General features: G+C 34.0%; 1 protein-coding gene across 1 annotated transcript in view; it reads left to right on the top strand.

Moving 5' to 3' along the window:
- LOC141504961 (neural cell adhesion molecule 2-like) overlaps window positions 1–20,752 on the top strand; it is a 151,672-nt gene that overhangs the window by 71,087 nt on the left and 59,833 nt on the right. The window lies entirely within an intron of this gene.

Here is a 20,752-nt window from a genome sequence, read left to right as displayed (position 1 = left end):
TGATTAATAGTTATATTTTAAAGAATTAGCACAATATTTGAAGCTATAAGACCTGAGTTTAAGCCTAAACTCTGCCACTTACAAGGTGTGTGACTTTGGAGACTCTCATGAAATCTGTTTCTTCATTTGTAAAATGTGGATAATAATACTTGCCTTACCTACCTCACAGAGTTCTGTGAGGATCAGATAAGATAATGTTGGTAAATTACTTTGAAAGTGGTAAAGTATATGAAAGGAAAAAAAAATTGATTCTGTGTTTGGAATCACAAAAGTTTACCAGATATAATTTATTAATTAAAGTATTCTAATTCTTTATCTCCTCTACTTAGAGAAAGAACACAAAGGGTCAGAAATCCATCCTCCTTTTTCACCTCTTTGCTTCCTTCTCTCTCTCTCTCTCTCTCTCTCTACTCTCTCTGTTTCTCTGTCTCTGTTTCTTGATCTCTGACTTTTTCTCTCTGACTCTCTCTCTCTGTCTCTGTGTTTGTGTGTGCATGCTCAGGTCTCTCTGTTTTTCTTTTTTTTAAACATTTTTCCTTATTTATTTATTTGTTTATTTGCACATTATTAAAAGTCTTGTTGCAAAAGTAAGCATAATTCCCCCTCCCCCCACAAAGGCAGGGAAACCCCATGAAAAATGAAGTGAGTCTCTGTCTTTCTGTCTCTTTCTGTCTCTGTCTCTTTCTCTCCCTAGCTATTTTTTGTAACAATTTATAGATTCCTCATAGAATAGATAAAATTTTTCAATAATGTCAAGGTTCAAGTAATAATTTGATTTCATTAACCAGAAAAATAGTCACTTAGAATAAAATGTTAGTGCACCTTAAAGAATAGCTCTCTGTTCTCCAAGTCCTTTCAAGGATTCTCCTTTCAAACTGGTCAAAGGTGAACTCAAGAAATGAATTAGTCAAAAATATCTTCATTCTCTTAGTATTATCATAATCCCAATCTAATCATGTTTTATGACCCACCCCTGTCTTTTCTGGTCACTGCTCTAATTCTGTCTCCAGAAAGAAGGGTTTCACTCTTCCTCCTCCTCCTCCTCCCAATATCTGTACTTTTAAACAGTTTCTACACTGAAAATACTTATGACTTCAATACCCAATAAGGGTAGGAATGGACTCCCTGGAAGTTTGATTAAGTACTCTTAAGGTTTTCTCCATTCTGGTAAGTCTGGAAAGAATTTTAGCCTGAAGATGTATTTATGGCTTAATATTTCTAAAATGATATGGGAAGGCTTAGTGGGTTTCTATGTACATACTATGTAAGCTTCATTTTTTATTTTATATATATATATATATATGTATGTATGTATATAAAACTGATTTCCAGAACCTTAATATGCTTAACAAGAATATTGTAAGTTCACAAGAATTTGTCTTGGTAGAGTTGGAAAGCTCACATGCCTCTAGGGTGAATAAAGATGAAACATTAGAAAGCTATCAATGTGTCACCAATACAATAAAGTGGTCTGGCATGTGGCCACACAACTATAAATAATCACTCTAGTAATTTTCTCTTTCCATATATAAACCTATGTGACAACCAATCAATTCATAGATAACTATTAAGTGCTATAAATATGAAAGCATTCGTTCATATCAACTTCAAGATTTTTATTGAAGGAACTAAAAATATAAATTAATTTTATATCTGAAATGAAAAGGATAATTTACCTAAGGGTTATTTTTATCATTATATAGAAGAAATAATCTCAAATTAGGACATTTCTTTTGTATCTCTTATAGAAAGGTAGAAGATAACTGAATCACTTTAAATTCTTGATTTCCTTACTAAACTATAAAAAAACTTCATGTTGCAAATAGATTCAAATTTTGCAACTTTAATGGAATATTTGTAATTATAAATATGATTAATTTGCTTTATTTCAGTTATGTCATAATCAGTATGTTTTCTTTCTGATCTTGAACCATTTTATATTTCTTCCTCCTTTTTCCCCCTCTCCCAGTGAAATATGGATATGCACATTTTCTTTAAAAAATATGCAAAGAATGCTAGTCTGTAGAATAATACTGAATTGAGAACCATGTTCTGTGTAAAACCAAACTAGAGTTCTATTTGTATTTTTTGGTCACATCTTTGTTTCTGAAGAAATATCATATATTTCTGACTTCAAGTCCTTGACTTCATCTACTGCCTCATTTAGCTGCCCAAGAATCTCAGTAAGTTTGGTACTATTGTTATATGTGTATTTTTTTTAAATATATAATTATAGTCTACATGAATGATTAATTGTTTTTTTTAAAAAAAATGAGTAGGAAAAAATTATGAGATGAATACTGGACTTGGAGTCAGGAAGCATGGATGTGTACAAAAAAATTCAAATCCTAATTTCCTCCTCTGTAAAATAAATATAGTATGAGATAATATTGCATGTTACTTAATATAATTTTTACAGGATTATAAGGAAAGTACTTTGTAAATCTTAACTATTTCAATGTTTCATACTTTTAATATAGTATTATTCCTGTCTCTATAAGTGTGTGTGAGACTGTGCCTGTATCTGTGTGTGTATGTGTTTCTGTGTCTATGTGTACTTGTTCAAATGGTGCGGATCATAAACTATACTGATATTGGCCTTTTCATTTCTGAAATACCCTTCCTGTTTGGCTCTATCTCTTAGAATCCTTAGCTCCTCTCAAAGCTCACCTCAAGGACATGGTCCTGAGCCCTATATCTATTCAATTTCTTGTCACTCACTCCCCCCTCCCCTTACCCCTCTGCTGGCTATGCATTCAGTAGGACCAGGTTCTTTTCCAAGGAGAGGCTAACCTCAAAATGAGAGGATCAGGTTTTTTTTTTTGCCAGTCTCTGCTTTATAGTCCACACACACATATCTCCCCAGAAGGGAATGACCTTTCTAGAAAGATACATAGGAATGAATATAGAACAGCTATTTATTTCCTCGACCACAAAAATAATGTTTAAAATACAAAAAAATATCGTTAGCAAACTTTTTTTAACGAATATTTAAGACATAAGCCAGTGGTGTTAAACTCAAATAGAACTTTGGTTGTTCATATATGAGGATCCCTACAGGCAATCCAATTAATCTGTACAAAAGAAATTCTGTGGGCCATATATTTGTGGAAGAAAAATGGACAAAGATCTTCTTGCAAAGACATACAGTCTATCAGATAAAATTTTAAGGACACAGACTGTTCTGATAAACGGATAAAGAAACTGCCCTTCAGATAAATGTGCTGAATCTATTTGCAGAGAACAATAAGTAACAATGACTGCCAAGTATTGTGATCTATCAGCTTATTTTTATGTGACTAATTTTTGAGTTTTGAAGTTTATAATTGACAGAATTGTGAAATCATAATTATAAAAATTCAATAGCTATTTGGTGGCTATAAAAAGATTATATATAAGGAGTGTCAAGTTCATATATGACAGAAAAGGATTTTTTTTAAAGTTTTATTTCATAAGGAATTGCCAGGAAGCTTTGCTTTGAAGTATTAGAGGCAGTTAAGAAGACAGCTGGAAAACAGTTAAGAAGCAATTTTTAAAAAATATTTTATGATAATACCTCCTCTCTTCACCTACATAGTTACTCTCCAGGCTATGAAGAAGCTTTGTGAAACGATAGATGGATAAAGGCTTTTTATTTGAGAAAAGTGACCCTTCAGTTGATTTCCTGGGAAAGTGCTAATTGGAAGAATGACAACTGATTTGTGGACTGGAAGGAGAAAGACTAGCAGCAGTTGGAAACTCGTTGGCTGAGATTTGAATCCTGCTGTTGAAGGGAAACCTCTCAGTTACATATTTGTCCAATACTTCCCTCAGTGGTTTGAGAAAGACAAACCAGGAAAAGTAGGGTTTTTTTACTGTGAGTTATTGTCTTGCTGTGAGGAGAGACTTAGAGTTGAATGGACAAAGCAACAATTTGCACATCTGAATAGCTTGGCACCCTTCCTTTTGAGGGTGAGTGAAAAGAGCTATTCCATTGCTTCTGGAGAGGAGCAGTTTTGCCAAATATGATAAAAGAGAAAACAGATGAGACACATTAAGGAGAGAAGTGGTTCCATATGATACAAAGGGCTTCTGAAAAAACTAAGGAGATCAAGGCTTCCTTGTTGTTATATATTTGTTTTTTTTTCCCCTAGGTTTTTACAAGACAAATGGGGTTAAGTGGCTTGCCCAAGGCCACACAGCTAGGTAATTATTAAGTGTCTGAGACCGGATTTGAACCCAGGTACTCCTGACTCCAGGGCTGGTGCTTTATCCACGGTACCACCTAGCCGCCCCTATATATTTGTTTTTAAGAAATTAACCCATACCTTCCATGATTTCATTAACTGGTTTGTAGAAAAATAGTGAGTAGAATAAAAAAAAATTACATGGAGAGACTGACCTTAAAATAAAAAGGACTTGAATTGGACTTGTGGTCAGGAGACATGAACCTGCCTAGGATATGAGTTGCAACACGTGGGTTTCCCAAATCATCTACCTCCCTTCTAGATTTCCTTAAGTGTGTACTCATTCCCTTCCAGTGGTGGGAGGATGGTTAGCCAGATTTATGAGTGAATTGTGATGTTTTGATGATTGGTTTTTGTTTTCTTTTGAGTAACTAAGTTTTTGGTCTTCTGCAAACATGGCTGACTTGTTATCACATTGATCAGAATTAAGTTTTTCAAAATTTTTTGACTTTTTAATGTTATTATATAAATTGTCCTAGTTTTGTTCATTTCACTCTGAATTCATTTATTCAAGTCTTCCCAGGATTGAATCAAACTATCTTTTTTGTCAGTTCTTAAAACACAATTGTATTTCCATTACATGCATATATCATAATGTGTTCAGTCATTCCCCAATTTATGGGCCCCCCTTTAGTTTCTAGTTCTATGCTACTCAAGAACAAGGACTGTCTTTTGCTTTTCTTTGTAACCCCAGAATTTAGCGTTTCTAAACATAATTGTTCTTGTGGATTAAGTGACCAAAAAACTGTTTTAAATATTTTATACATATGAGCTGTCTTTCTCTTTCTTTGATGCCTCTGGGGTGATCTAATAATTTTATTGCTGAGTCACAATATTTAGTTATTTTTGGAGACATAGTTACTAAATACATGCAGAATGTCTAGACTAATTCATGACTTCATCGCTAGTACATTAGTATGCTTGTCTTTCCATGACCCCTCCAATTTTTGTCAACTTTGTCAATCCAGCAGATATAAATTGAAATCTCTGAGCTTCTTTAATTGCATTTCTCTTATTATTAGTCATTTGGTCTGTTTATTCTTATTGTTGTTGTTGCTGTTGATTTGGATTCCTTCCTCTGAAAACTGCCTATTTATATCTTTTGATCATTATCAATTGATTCTTAATATTTAAATATATAAAATAAGATCTTTATCAGATAAACTCACTATAAGACTTTTCCCCCCACATTAACTATTTGCCTTCTAATTATTGATACATTGTGAAAATTTTTTAAATTTTATGTAATAAAAATTGTTGATTTTATTTTCTTTGATCCTTTCTATCCCATGTGTAGTTTGGGACTTTTCCTCCCTATAGATCTGAAATAATATTTTTCAAAACTCTTCTATTATGTTTATAATGTGACTACTGTTATCCCTTCCATATTGGTGGGATTTAGAGAGCTGCACACCATGCAATATGAAAATTTCACATAAAATTTTTGGTCCCTTCCTTTGTACCAGAGAAGAAGTTTGAATTTTTTTCTTTTGGGGGATATTTACAATACCTTATTTTAGAATTTTGGTTAAGTGTTTTTCTGTATATTCTGCTGGCCTTTAATTTTTGCACACTTTTTTGAAAAGGATTCCTCTAACTCTATTTATCTATCCTCTCTGTCTACTCTAGACACACATTCTCTTATTCATGACCCCTATATTGTCTGATTTTTTGTATTTCTAATGCAATCAAAACTTTCCCCTTTAGGCAATTTCTAACACTGCTTTGTAGAAGCTCCCATGGATTCCCCTTTTCCATTGTGTCTCACTTCCAGAACATGGCAATTATTATAGATATCAATGAGGACACTAATTCATGTTAAATCCCTCCACTATTATATCCCTTATTATACAGCTCTCCAATAATTGATTCTTTTTTGATTGCTTTTATTCCCCCTATCTCTTCCCTGGTTTCATGTCATCCTGTTCCTCCTGACTCCTGCTAACTCTAAAAGTTCCAACTAAAGCTTCCCTTCTGCTCTGGCCACTTCTGTAGAGGAAGGATGAGTGGATTTTTCAAGAACTAAATCTTCCATTCCACACTAAATGACAGCTCTCTATCATGAATCATTTCTAACCTCCCATAAGAAAAGCCTCCCTTTTTTTTTCAGTCTTTTCAGTTCTGACTTCTTCCTCACCCACTCCCCATAGACACCACAGCCATCACTTCCCTCTCATTGCTAGCCTTCAGTTTGACCCAGGAATATTACACATTCCTCTCTGTCCCTGTGCCCTTCCACCCTCTACCTCTTCATGAATCACTCCCCCTACATCTTGTAGTTCTACAAAAAAAAATCAATTCATCTTTGGGCATTGTGCTGCAAGGTTCTCTCCACAGTTTCCCAGACCTACCTCCTCACTGTTAAATCCATCAGACTTCTGCTTTCACCTCTGTCTCCTCGTATATAGTTACAAAAAATGCCTCCCTGCTGTCACTATGTTTTTGTCCTTGGCCTGGTATATTTGTTCACCCCTTATGCATCTCTTTGGTATAGTTGATGAGGTTTTACATTGCAGATTCCAATTTTTCCTTGCTACCCATTATTTTTGCTATAAAGGCCATAAATTCTACTCTCATAAATTACATTCAAACTTGAAACCTGCCAATTCCCAATATACTCTAAGTGGCTTGATAGAAGATGAAGTCTAATTGCTGGACTTGTGTTACGAATTTTGCTAAGTTACTGATCCTATTCAGTGACTACTGCAAACTTTCTCCTGGTTTGAGCTCTTTTGGTTTTTTTGGATTGTTCTGTCATGTCTGACTCTTCATGACCTTGTTTGGGGGTTTTTTTGGGCAAAGATACTGGAGTGATTTGCCATTTTCTTGTCCTCATGTTACAGATGAGGAATTGAGGAAACATTTAAGTGACTTTCCCAAGGTAACACAGCTAATAAGAGTCTAAGGTTGGTTTGAACTCAGAAAGATGAATCTTCTTTCCTGCAGACCCAGCACTCTATTCACTCTGCTACATAGCCGTCCATGATTTGCGCTCTAGACAGATTTAATACAATAGAGTTATAGACTGCCTTGGTCTCAGTTTCTTTCAGTGTTTACTAAGTTGCAGGCTTCAGCCATTGTTTGGGAATCCTAAAATACTGGATCAAGGTCAGAGCCATACAGCAGCTTGTTTCTGATCCTGATCCATACCTAATACAGAGCCTCAGATCAGCTCTCTTGCTCTGGTGCAATCTGCCAGCTTCTTTGTGATCCAGTTTCTGGTTCAGAGTGACACGGCTGCAGGCTGAATCTTGGTTCTGCTCCTTGTTTGACACTATCAGAAGAAACACAACTCCTTCCTGCACTGAATGTCTAACTATGGCCCAATAAACCTCCTTAATTGTTAGATAGACAATGGCTGTATTATTTTGTTCAAAATGTGTACTACTAGGGAACCAATAGGAGTCTCAGCCCCTCTGATAATTGGTACTACTGTGTCATTTTATCTCCTGGTCTTAATTTTTTCAACTATAACATAAGACTATGTAACGTAGTTACTGTTATATATAGACTATGGCATTTGGGGTCCTATCTAGCTCAATATCTAGCCTCCTATGATTATATGAATTTTTCCAGAGACTACAAAATTTCTGACCCCAGAAAGAAATTTAGCAAATACAGAAAAAAAAATAATCTTTCAGGGACCAGAGAGAATGCTAAAGATATGGCAGCTAGGAAAACATAGGATAGAGCCAGGTTCAAGTTTGAAATACTTTTGGTAATATGATAAAATTCCCTGGTGGCAGAGTAAAAGGAAGATTAGTGATTTTGAACTTGAAGATAGATGTTGGTAGTGTTGTAGGATTAACGGTGAGCCCAGTGGAGTCCAGTCTGAGTTCTTAAACTGAGATATTCCAGTATGAACTGAGCCAGATAATTCTCATAAATGGAGATGAGAGAGTAGGTTTATGGGTCATACATTCTTAATATCTTATCTACCATCATACTGTATAGAAGTAATGTTCGTGATTTTCCCTTATCATGTGGAAAATTCCCCTCTTCTGAATATCTTGAAAACTGAATTGATCCCTCTATAACATTAATATTATAATGCCTATACCAGGAAACCTTATCTGCTTAACCAGGTTTTCTTTACATCTTGGTTCTTTCTTTAGTTGCATTTATACTTACTTATGTAGCATATTATGAATGTAGTTTATGGTTTTGTTTACTCTTGACAGATAATAGACAGAACTTTTTCATTTTTCACATCTTTATTGTCCTCTTTTCAGATAAATCCAAAAATCTTCTCAAGATGATCCAGGTTCTCAATAAGATAAATTTAAACTCATTTTTCCTACCTTGTTTTTTTATTTTTTATGAGGTAGTATTGTTGATAATCTTTCCCCAACATCCTCCTTAAAATTATATATATATATATATATATATATATATATGTGTGTGTATATATATACATATGTGTATATATATATATATTAATTTATATCTGAACTGGTTTTGTCCTTGAACAACCATTTCACTCTCTAGACAAACATATTAAATACTTACTAGCAGTGTTGATTTCTAGAATCTTTTAATTTTTTGTTCTGGTTATTACTTTCTATCAGTTAAGCATTTGGGGGAAATGGTGATAATCTTATGTCAATCATTTCCTTTAACCATTTCCCATTCATCAACATCAGTAGCTTATTTAAGCAGCATAGTAAACTGAATAGATTTGATTTGGTTTCATGTTGTGTTTATATTTTTTCTTCTTCTTACTCCTCTGATTAGGTGCTGATTTTTATCTTTATTCTAATAGCCCTGTGGTGGTTTGAGTGTATATAGAATTGATTCAGATATTTCTTCTATTTCAGTTACCAAATCTTCCTTTCTTTTAATTTATATAGTCAGTTTCATGCTTTTGTGATATTCTTTGAGTACTCATCATGTGCAATGAGTCAATTTATTTTTGAAGAATAAGAGAAATACTAATTAAAAAACACTAAGATTTCATGTCATACCCTGCACATTGACAGATGTGGCAAGACAAGAAAATTGCCAAGGTTCAGGGAGTTTGACATGATCACAATAATTCCCTTTTGCTGTAACTGGGAATTCATTCATCCATTCTGTAGATAATTCAGGCACTTGAAAGTGCCTGAAATGTCTGTGAACTTTGACCTGGAGAGCCTGTTTTTAGCATATACATTTATATGTGAAGGACAAAAATAAAAGTCCCACACATACTAAAATATTTATAGCAATATCTTTTAAGTGGTAATAAATAGCTAGAAACAGTATGGCTGCCCATCAAACTAAGGACTAAATAAATTGAAGTACAAGAATGTAATGGAACATTACTGCATTGCATTCTAGCTTTTATGGGAGAAGGTTGTGAGAAGAGTGAAGGAAGAGGAAGACTTGGTGAATAAGGGCAAGGTAATTGTGTAGGTGAATAGGAAAGTTTTGAACTAATAAAGAAAAAAGAATGTATTTGGAAGGAGATATTTAGGATTAAAAATACACACACAAACACACACACACACACACACACACACACACACACACACACACACAGGTTTAAGATTTTTGTCTTTTCTACTTCTGGGTCCTGTAACATAAGAAGAAACAGGATCAAGGAGTTAGGGAGGTCGTACTTTGGACAGTGAGAAGATTTTTTAAATTTTAGGCTTATTATAAGGAAACATTTCCTTCTGATTGGAGTTGTCCAAAAGTCGAATTGGCTGCTTTGAGAGAGAAATTCAGTTTTGCATTTTTGGAAAGCAAAGACTAGATCATTTGTCAGCTATAGTGTAATGGTAGTTCCTTTTGGATATGGGCTAGGCTAGAGGTCCAGTTTTCAAAATTCTATGATTCACAGAAATAACAGATATAAAAAAATCTCATAGAAACTGGGGGAAATTTTCACAAACTCATTCAGGTTGAAACAAAGATAACTAGGAAACATAAGAGTAAAATGATCATTTATTAATAATTATAATTAACAAATTAGATAATATAAATTATATTATTAGCATATTTGTTATAATTAAAATATATAAATAAAATATAAAATTATATTGTTAACATATAATTATTACTTACTTATAAGAATAAAAATAAATAAAAATAAGCAATAAAATAAGGGTAATATAAACAAAGACATTAACATTATTAGAGGAAAGACTGATAAAACAAAATTAACTTTGTAATTATAATAGCCTGGTTTATCCTCAAAGAACAGATGTAAAAATGCACCTCTCTTCTTTTTTTGGTAAGATCAGGGGTTATACTTGTATAATTTTGTATATGCCATCTTTGTTGTTGTGCTGTTTGGTTGATTTTGTTGAACTTTATTTTTTTAAGTTTTAAGATTTTTAAGGGGAAACTGGGTAGAGGAATGGGAGATATATTTTTAAAATGTGTTGAAGGGGGTCACATAACAAAATGGAAGACTTGACATTTTCTTCATTTCTCACTTAACTATCAAAAACACCTCAAAAGAGGAGTTATATGCCAAAAGCATAATAATTGCAGCTGGCTTCACAAGCCAAAATATCAAGCCTGAAAAGATAGCTGTATCATAAAATAACAAACAAACAATACTACTTTTTAATGTGTTTGCTCTTCACTCTTCCCCCTCCAACAGCCCCCACACTCTCTGCAAGGCAGTGATTCCCATTGCTATCCTAGTTCCTGCCATCCACCATTCTGTGAAACATATATCAGATATCAACTCTACTCAGATACTTGTGGAGGAAGGAAAGGCATAAGAAAGAAAGATCATTCTCTGCTAGAGAAGGAAATTACAGAGGGAATTGAATTAGGATGCCAGCATGCCTGTTGAGTTACATCAGCCCTGAAGGAAAAGAGAAGTATTCTATTGAGGCTAGTCTGTCAGACTGGAGCTGAGAATAAAGCTAATGAAAAGTGAATTTCCTGATGTGAGAGGAGGCTGAGATAGTTCTGAGGTCCAGCTCCTATGATTAGAATGCCATCAAAGGAGAAAAAGTAAGAAAGTGAAAAGTAGCATAAGTAAAATAAAAATAAATAGCAAAATCACCAGGGGGATAAAACCTAGGGCACAAATAGATAAATCAACAGGGAGATATTAAAAAAGAAGAGAAGATGGCTACCAAAACATATAAAAAATGCAAATATCTAAACAAATATTGAAGTAGAGAGGAAATTGAACAAACATGGTAAAATAGAGAACCCTGTGGGCTCTTTTTTGTAAAAAAAAATCAACATGTTGAATTTATTATATCTTTTGTCTTTTTTATCATTTCCAAAGTTTTTCCTTCCCATCTCTCTTTCCCTTTATGCATGTGAAGTCTTACAGAACAAATTTCTGTATTAGCCATGTTGCAAAATAAAGATAAAGGAAGAAAAATAAAGAAAGTTAAAAACTATGCTTCAATCTTTATATACTCAGATTTCATTGGTTTTCTCTATAGAAGTGGATACCATTTTTCATTATGAGTCCTTTGGAATTGTTATGAATCACTGTATTGAATATAGTGACTCAGTATTTCACAGTTGATTATTGCTATAATATTATTTTTACTGTGTATAGTGTTCACCTTGTTCTGGTCACTTTACTTTGCATCAATTCATTTAAGTTTTTTTCTGAAATTTATCTCCTTCATCATTTCTTAGAATACAGTGTATTTCAGCAAAATCCTAGCACACTTGGTCAGCCATTCCTCAAATGATGGACATGCCCTCAATTTCCAAGTCTTTTGCCCTTATTAAAAAAAACTGCTATAAATATTTTTTGTATAAATGAAATCTTTTTGTTTTCCTTTGAACACTTTGAGATACAGACAGTAGCAAAATCGCTGGGTCAAAGAGTAGGCACAGTTTTATAATCCTTTGAGCATAGTACTAAATTGTTTTCCAGACTGGTTGGACTATTTCATCAACAGTGCATTAGTGTACCTATTTTACATCCCTTCCAGCATTTATCATTTTCCTTTTCTGTCATGTTAGCAATCTGATGGATGTTAGATGAAACCTCAGAATTCTTTTAATTTTAATATTTCTAATGATTAGCGTCTTAGAGCATTTTATGTGACTATTGTTAGTTTTGATTTCTTCTGAAAACTGCCTGTCCATGCTCTGATGATTTATCATTTGAGGAATGACTCTTATTTGTATTAATTTGATTCAATTCTCCATGTAATTGAGAAAGGAGACTTTTACCAAACTTTTGTAAAATGTTTTTCCCCAGTGTCCTGCTTTTCTTCTAATTTGACTGCATTGGTTTTGCTTGTGCAAAAACATTCTAATTTCATGAAATAAAATTATTCATTTTTACTTCTCATGATCTTCTTTATTTTTTGTTTGATCATAAATTCTTCTCTTATCCATACATCTGACAGGTCATTTTCCCCCATGCTCCTCTAAATTATTTATGAAATCTCCCTTTATGTCTAAATCACGTAATCCATTTTCACCTTATCTTGGAATACAATGTGAGATGTTATACTATGCCTAGTTTCTGCTAAATTGCTTTCTAATTTTCAAATTTTTAAAGAAGTTTTTGTCAATTAGTGATTTTCTTACCCCAATATTAGGGATCTATAAGTTTATCAAACATCAGGTTTTTGTGATCATATCCTTTTGTATATTAGGTACATGACATATTTCATTGATCAACCACTCATTTCTTAGCCAGTACCAGATTATTTTGAAAAATTACCATTTTATATTATATTTTGAAATCTGACTGTTAGGGTATCTTTCTTCACCTTTTTCTTTGATTCCCTTGATATTCTTGACCTTTTGTTCCTCAGATAAATTTTGGTATTACTTTTTCTAGCTCTAAAAAATAATTCTTTATTAGCCTGAAGGTATAATATTAAATTAATTAATTAATTTATGTAGTATTAGCATTTTATTTATATTGCTTAGACCCACCCATGAGCTATTAATAGTCTCCATTTGTTTATATCTTTATTTGGGTGAAAAATATTTTATGTTAGTGTTCATATGGTTCCTGTGTATCTTAGCAGGAAAATTATCAAGTGTTTTTATATTACCTTTCAGAAAACCAGTTTTTCTAGGGTTTTATTAGTTTGATGAGTTTTTTGGATTAATTTAGTTTCCACTTAATTTTATTCTGAACTTCAAAGTTCCTTCTTTGAAAGTAATTTTACTTCATATGATCTCTAAAGAATACATCTAATATTTCTGCTTTTCTGCATTTGTTTGTGAAATTGTATATCCTAATACATATTGTGAGGGTGCCTATTCAGTATTCCTGTTCAGGATTCTCAGAAGTCTATCATATCTATCTTTTCAAAAAATTTATTAATCTCAATTTATCTCTTTTTTTCTTTTATAGTTGGATTTATGTAGATCTGAGTAGAATAAATTGAAGACCTCCAATGGTTCTAATGTCCATTTCCTACCATAAATCATTTAAATTTTTCCTCAAAAATTTGAATGCTATGTCATTTGGTACATACATGTGTTGTATTGATATTATTTGTCTTTGTTACATTTTGGCAAAATATAGCTTTCTATTTTACCTTTATTTAGATCTATTTTTGCTTTGTCTAAAATCATGATTGCTATCCTTTCCCTTTTTTAACTTTTGGGTAAAATGAATTTCTATATCCAAATATGTGTATATCTATATCTATCTAACATAGGCACATCATTTAACCAATTTTTGCCTTAATGCACTGTAAAAGGAAATGACAACCCACTCCAGTATCTTTTCCAAGAAAATCCCAGGGACATTATAGTCCACAAGGTCACAAAGAGTCAGATATGACCAAGCAACAACATTTTTATTTTAAAGTCATACCAATATAGTAGACTCATATCCAAGCCCACTGACTAGCTTGACTCCTTCTAATTGTCTAAATGATGGTAAAGTTCTTAGGGTTATATGTAACATCTTCTCATTTGGGAATACAAACAGTTTAACCATATTAAGCTCCATATGATTTCTCACTCATATTTACTTTTATGCTTCTCTTGGGTGCCATAATTGAATGTCAGGGTTTGGTTTTTTTTTTTAATTTAGCTCTGGTCCTCTTCTATCAGACATACTTGGAAGTCCTCTGTGTCCATTTTCCCACTGTATGATAATACTTCTTTTTTGGTTAGATTATTCTTGGTTGTTATTCTAACACTTTTGCTTTCCATAAATTCCATATTCCAAGTTCTCTGGTTTTTTAACCTGGAAACTGCGAAATGTTGTATGATTCTTACTCTGGCTAGATGGCAATCAGAAGTTAATGTTGGTCAGTAGTTTTACAGGAGTATCACTCTAACTTCCTTTTGATGCTTTTTTCCACCTCCCTTAATCTTTCACTAGAAAAAAAACTGAAATGAAGGACTGAGAATCACATTTGTTTTCATGGGTGCCCCTAACCTAATACTCAGTTTACTAATATTTTGGTTCTTTGTTCTTATGAAGGCTGGTCCTTAGAAAACAGACCTAGTTTTTTCACTTAGACTGTTCATGACTCAATATCATAAAATCTGTTAGAGATTGAACTAACAATGCTTATGAGATCCCAGTGTCATCTCTTTAGCACAACATGATTACTGAACAGAATGGTAATGGAACATATTTGTTAAAGTGCTATTTAAATTTCAGAAATCCCCTCACTCCTCTTTTTTTGTCCTTCATAGATAGCCAAATAATATTTAGGATAGAATTGTTATGTGTTTGGATTATAATATATTATTAACACTACTAATAAATTATGTAGGTTTAGAGAGGTTATGTGAAATATACATACAATACAAACACACACACATAATCAAAAGGATCTGAACTCTTAAAAATTGTTTAATTCCTCCAATAACATGGATCAGAACCCATCTAGGACTGACTATCTTGTGAGATGATTTAGGAGATACCATCTTCCATAAGTTTCTCATATCTAATAAGTTCACCACAGGAGGTCCACCCAATGTGCTGGAGGTCTTTCCTCACTTTCACCTGATATTGTGAGGGTACCAATGGAACACTTTGGTGTCTATCTGTCATCTCTTATCTTCTCCATTTGACTTGCCCATGTCTTCTAATCATACATTTCCCTGATGACATTGGTTTTCTCTGTTCTTCATGGGTTCTCATTGATCACATAGCATAACCTTCTCACACCCACTAGGCACCTCTCCAATACTGAATGATATTCATTATCATTTCCTTGATTAACTGTTCAGTTACATGCTTTACTATTATTAACCATTCCATAACAATGATAGACTATTGGTATTTTAAAAGATGGTGGAAATTAGGGTCATTACATGACTTTTGTAGTCTCCTGAAGACTTTTTTTTAATGTTGCTCAATTCTAAGCCTTTTAGTAATCATATCCAGTGCCCTTGTATTGTTAGCACTCTAATAATCAAGTAAAGTGGCTCCACTGTCCTTGATAGTACAATATGTGTTATAAAAATTCTCTGCATATCTTTCCTATTTTTACTCAATTTGTAGTTTCACAATTGTTGCTCTTAAATGCTCTTGGGAGTGAATTTACAAAATCAGGTATTTTGCCAAGCTTTCTTTAAATTTGTTTTATCTTCCACTGAATTGCCCCACTTTATGTGGTGATTAGCATCATTAGAAGGGGGTCTATGAGGATTCAAAGAAGATTAACTCCTCCGGTGTGAGGGCTTACCAAGCCCTTTTCAGGACTGTTCATTCACCTTTGGTGTCCAGCTTTCACCTAACTCTCTATGGCACCAAGCAGCTATATATAGTATATGCATCAGCAAAATGGAAAAACCATTTTGACAGACAGACTAAAGCAGTTTGAAGGTAACCAACAGGCTTCAAAATCACTAGTGAGTTGGAGGAGTGTCCATCCCAAGCATGTGAAGACTTCTCTTGTCAGAATAGGTGGAAGAGAATGATTTGTTCCATTGACTATTAAGGCAACTGAAGCTGAATCTTGTGAAGCATGTAGAGGTTGTTCAGACACTGAAAATGCCAAGATCATCCACTGTGTCCTCTAGTCTTGTTGTTGGATTTCTATTCTCTGAAAAAGAGAGTGACTCTATTGACATTGTGCAATTCTGTTCACTTAAATCCATTTCACGCACAAGTCAAGACATTACGTTATGATGTCATTGGTCCTCTTTGAAAACAAAGGACAAACAACAGCATTAGTAATCATCCATCATTGTGGTGGCTCCATCAGCACCGAGTAGTTGAGATGCATCAACAATTTTTAGCCCATAAAAATCCTTCATACTTTTAGAGAAGTGCTTTGAATTCTCTCTATCAGTGTGAAGCTGAATCTCATCTACCTTCTTACTGAACCAAGAATCTTGGATCTTTCTAAACTTTGCTTACACTTTACTACTGATAGAGTTAAACACTATTTTCTTACAGATGGATGAATTATTATGCTGTAGTTTCAGAATTTCCCCATCATTTTATCAAACCATTTCTAATGTTTGTGAGTCCTCTGACCAAGATAAGTAAAAGCAGTGATGTATACTAAAATTAACTACTACTCTGACAATGAATTATTTAATTTGAAAAGGCTACAAACCAAAACTAAAGTGGAGGGAGATTTGGTGTGTGACTTTTTGTTCATAGATGATTCTGTACTCACTACAATTTATGAGGTTGAAATGCAACAAAGTTTGGATCAATTCTCTGTCATTTATGCTAATATTGGCCTGACAATTAATACCATGAAAACAGGAGTTCTCCCCAGCCAACCCCATTTATTACTGTAAATGGAGAGATTTTAAATGCTGTGGACTTCCCTTGTCAGAATACTTTCCAGAAATGTTCACAAAGGTGATGAGAGTGATATACATGCTAGCTCGATATTTGGAAGGCTCTGAAAGAAAGTGTGGAAAAGAAGTGGTGTTAGGTAGCCTATCTCACTGAAGATCTACAGAGTCATTGTGATGACCTCATTGTTGTATGCCCAGGAGACCTGGTCAGTCTACTAGTGCTATGACAAGAAACTGAACTTCAGTTTGAATTGTCTTGGAAAGATTCTGAAGATCATCTGATAAGGTCCTTTCTTGAGTTGAACTGCCAAGAAGCATTCAAACTCCACTACAGCAACCTCAACTCCAACTGGCTACCCAAGTTGTTCAAGAGTCAAACATACATTTGTCTAGAAGACTGTTTTTACAGAAAATTTACATATTGCAAGCCCTCACATGGAGGTCAGAAAAAGTAATACAAGAAACTCTCAAGGTCTCTCAGAAGAACTTTGGTATCGATTGTGAAATATTGGAGACATTGACACAGGACCATAAGCATGGTGTACAATATAAAAGAACAAGTTGTGCTCTGTGAGCAAGGAACAATCAAAGTAGCTTAAAAGAAAAATGAGATGCTTAAGTTTAGAAACATCTCCATTCCAAATGTTCATATGGACTATTTGTACCTGATTTGTTGTAGAGCCTTCTGAACTCATATTATTCTCATCAACCATGACCAGACACACTCTGCATTGACCTCAGTATCATGATGTCATTTCAGAACACTTCAAGTATGAAGAACAACAACAAAGTAGACAAACATCCATCATTACTGACTAAGGCAGTTTCTGGTCTACTTGGATTTTCTTTTGTGTAAAATTTTCCTAATTGATGTCAATGTTATTTTTACTGTGCCTTCCTCATTTTTCATTATCAGCGGGGAATAAAGTTGCTTTGATTTTATGCCATATATTTTATCATCATATACTTTTTATAACTATTTAGTATATAATTCCTACCTTTGCTCTGACAAGTTAATGGTCTGACTATACATGCAATTTATTCAGGGATAAGTTCCACATCAATAAAAAATCATTTCCTACTGATTAAAATATAATCAGTGAGGGCAGCTAGGTGGCACAGTAGATAAAGCACTGGCCTTGGAGTCAGGAGTACCTGGGTTCAAATCTGGTCCCAGACACTTAATAGTTACCTAGCTTGTGTGGCCTTGGGCAAGCCACTTAACCCCATTTGCCTTGCAAAAACCTAAATATATATATAATCAGTGACATTTTAAGATATTGCTTAACCATTATAATGTTCAGGACCTATGATTTTTTTCTTGAAGAAAATGTTAATGATATAAAAGTAGTCTCCTTTCTTATTTACTAATATTTTTCACCACCAGGACTTGCCATCTACCCTACCATTAAATCCTGGTTCACATCAGGTCTTATCATAGCTGCTGCTCCTGCCAGAACCAGGTATTTCCACCTTCCCTGTTATGGATTGACCCACTGGACCTTTCCATCCACACTGTATCTGAACCCCTCCTATATCTATTGTCTGTACCCTAAAGACCAACTACAGGCTTTTCCAAACACATTGACCTAAATTCTCCTATGTATTGCCTCTGCCAATTAAAATGTATCCTTCAGAGCAAAGACTATCCCCTTTTATATTTGTATCCCCATGGAACATTGCAGCTACTTAATAAAAACATTTCATTCTTTCACAAATTCATTCATTCTTTCATTCAACAAACTCACCTATTTTTATCTTTCTATTGTAAGAAAATGTAGTACACCGGGGCCCTATCCAATGAGATTTTAATGTTTATCTTGTCAATGACTCAATATCTCACCTAAGTTTGCAAAACATCCCTCTTCTTTCTAGGTTTGACTCAATTTTCCAACTTTCTCTCACATTAGCAGGTTTAAGTTCTCAGAGATAGACTACCACCATAACAAAGTTACATTAAAACTCTCTCAGGATCTAACTCATTAACCTGTTGAATAGAAATATACTTCTTCTACTCAATGCTCTTACTCTTGAGCCCCTTTACAGTATTAACATTAACAAACTCTTCCCATTAATCATCACTTAAAGGGCACTTAGAAAGTGTTAGATTATAAGATATAATGAGCCGGGTGCTTTCAGAAAAACCTAGACAGGCTTTCATGAATTGATGTAAAGTGAAGTGAGCAGAACCATTGTACAATGGTTGTACAGTATCAGCAACATTGTGCAATGATCAACTGTGAACAACTTATCTCTTCCAATCAATATAATGATCCAAAACAATTCCAGAGGACTTGTGATGGAAAATACTATCCACATCCAAAGAAAGACCTATCGAGTCATGTTGTTCAAAAACCAAATGTAATTTTCCTGACCTCCAAGTGAATGCTTGCCTTGAGTGAATGTAGTCTAAATGTAGATTGAAGCATACTATTTTTACTTTGTTCTTTTCATGGTTCTTTTGACCTGTTTCTTGTTTCACAATGTGACTGATATTGGAATATGTTTTATATGATTGCATATATATATATATATATATATATATATATATATATAAAACGTATATCAAATTCTTTGTTATCTTAGGAAGATGGTGGTGAAAAGGGGAGCATGATACTTTGGAACTCAACATTTTTTAAAAAATCATTGTTAAAGGGCAGCTTGGTGGCACAGTAGATAAAGCACTGGCCCTGAAGTCAGGAGTACCTGGGTTCAAATCCAGTCTCAGACACTTAATAATTACCTAGCTGTGTGGCCTTGGGCAAGCCACTTAACCCCATTTGTCTTGCCAAAAAAAAACCCCTAAAAAAACATTGTTAAAAATTGTCTTTACGTGCAAATGGAAAAGATAAAATAATATTTAAAAAGTGTTAGCTTTTAAGGCTCAGAGTTGGGAGATGGAAAGTCCTTTGAGAGAAACATCAAAGAGAATAATATTGTAAAATTGTAGAACATAAATGCCTAGATGTAAAATACAAGAAGACTGGAAGGGTAAGAAATGGGCAGATTGTGCAAAGTTTTATAAGACTATTATCAGAGTTTATTAGGTAAGAGGATGACCCAGTCAGACATGTGCATTAGGAAGTTCACTTTGAGAGCTGAATGGAGAATGAACTGAGGGAAGGAGAGACTTAAGACAAGGAGACCAATCAGTAAGCTGTTGCAATAATCCATTCATGAGGTAATGAGAGCCTATTCTTGAATTGTTGCAGTATGCAGAAAAGAGGGAGAGACATTATGAAGGACATTTAAAAACTGATTAGATATGAGTCGGGTGCAGGGAGCTGTAAGGAAGAGTGAAATCAAGGATGATACTAAACTTGTGAGCCTATGTGATTGGAAGAATGATGGCCCTTGATAATAATAGGGAAACTCAGAAGAAGGGAGAATTGGGGGAGAAGTTAAGTTTTGGAAATGTATTTGAGCTGTCAGTGGGACATAAATAAATGATAAATCCAAAACATGGTTGGTGATAAGGGGCTGGAGCTCAGGGATGAACAAATAAATCTAAGAATTAACTCCATAGAGACAGTAAGTGGACCAAGTGGAGCTGATGAGAGGTCATTGAATGTAGAGGGGAAAAAAGAAGAGGGCCCAGGACAGAATCAGTGGATATAGCCATGACATGGATGAAGAACAAGCAAAGGAGTCTGAAGGAGTGATCTGACAAGGAGAACGATGAACAAGCAGTGTCTTGAATACCTGGTAGAGAGTTCAAGAAGAGAAGTGTCAAAAGACTGCAGACAGGTCATGAAGGATAAGGATTAAGAAAAACTGTTAGAACTGGAAATTAATAGATCATTGGGTTTTGGGTTGTTTTGTTTTGGGTTTTTTTAATAACAGAACCAATTGAATAATTT

Source organism: Macrotis lagotis, chromosome 1, assembly GCF_037893015.1.
Source record: "Macrotis lagotis isolate mMagLag1 chromosome 1, bilby.v1.9.chrom.fasta, whole genome shotgun sequence".
Taxonomy (NCBI): domain Eukaryota; kingdom Metazoa; phylum Chordata; class Mammalia; order Peramelemorphia; family Peramelidae; genus Macrotis; species Macrotis lagotis.
The sequence above is the reverse complement of the archived record's forward strand: the minus strand, read 5'-3'. Positions and strand labels throughout refer to the sequence as shown.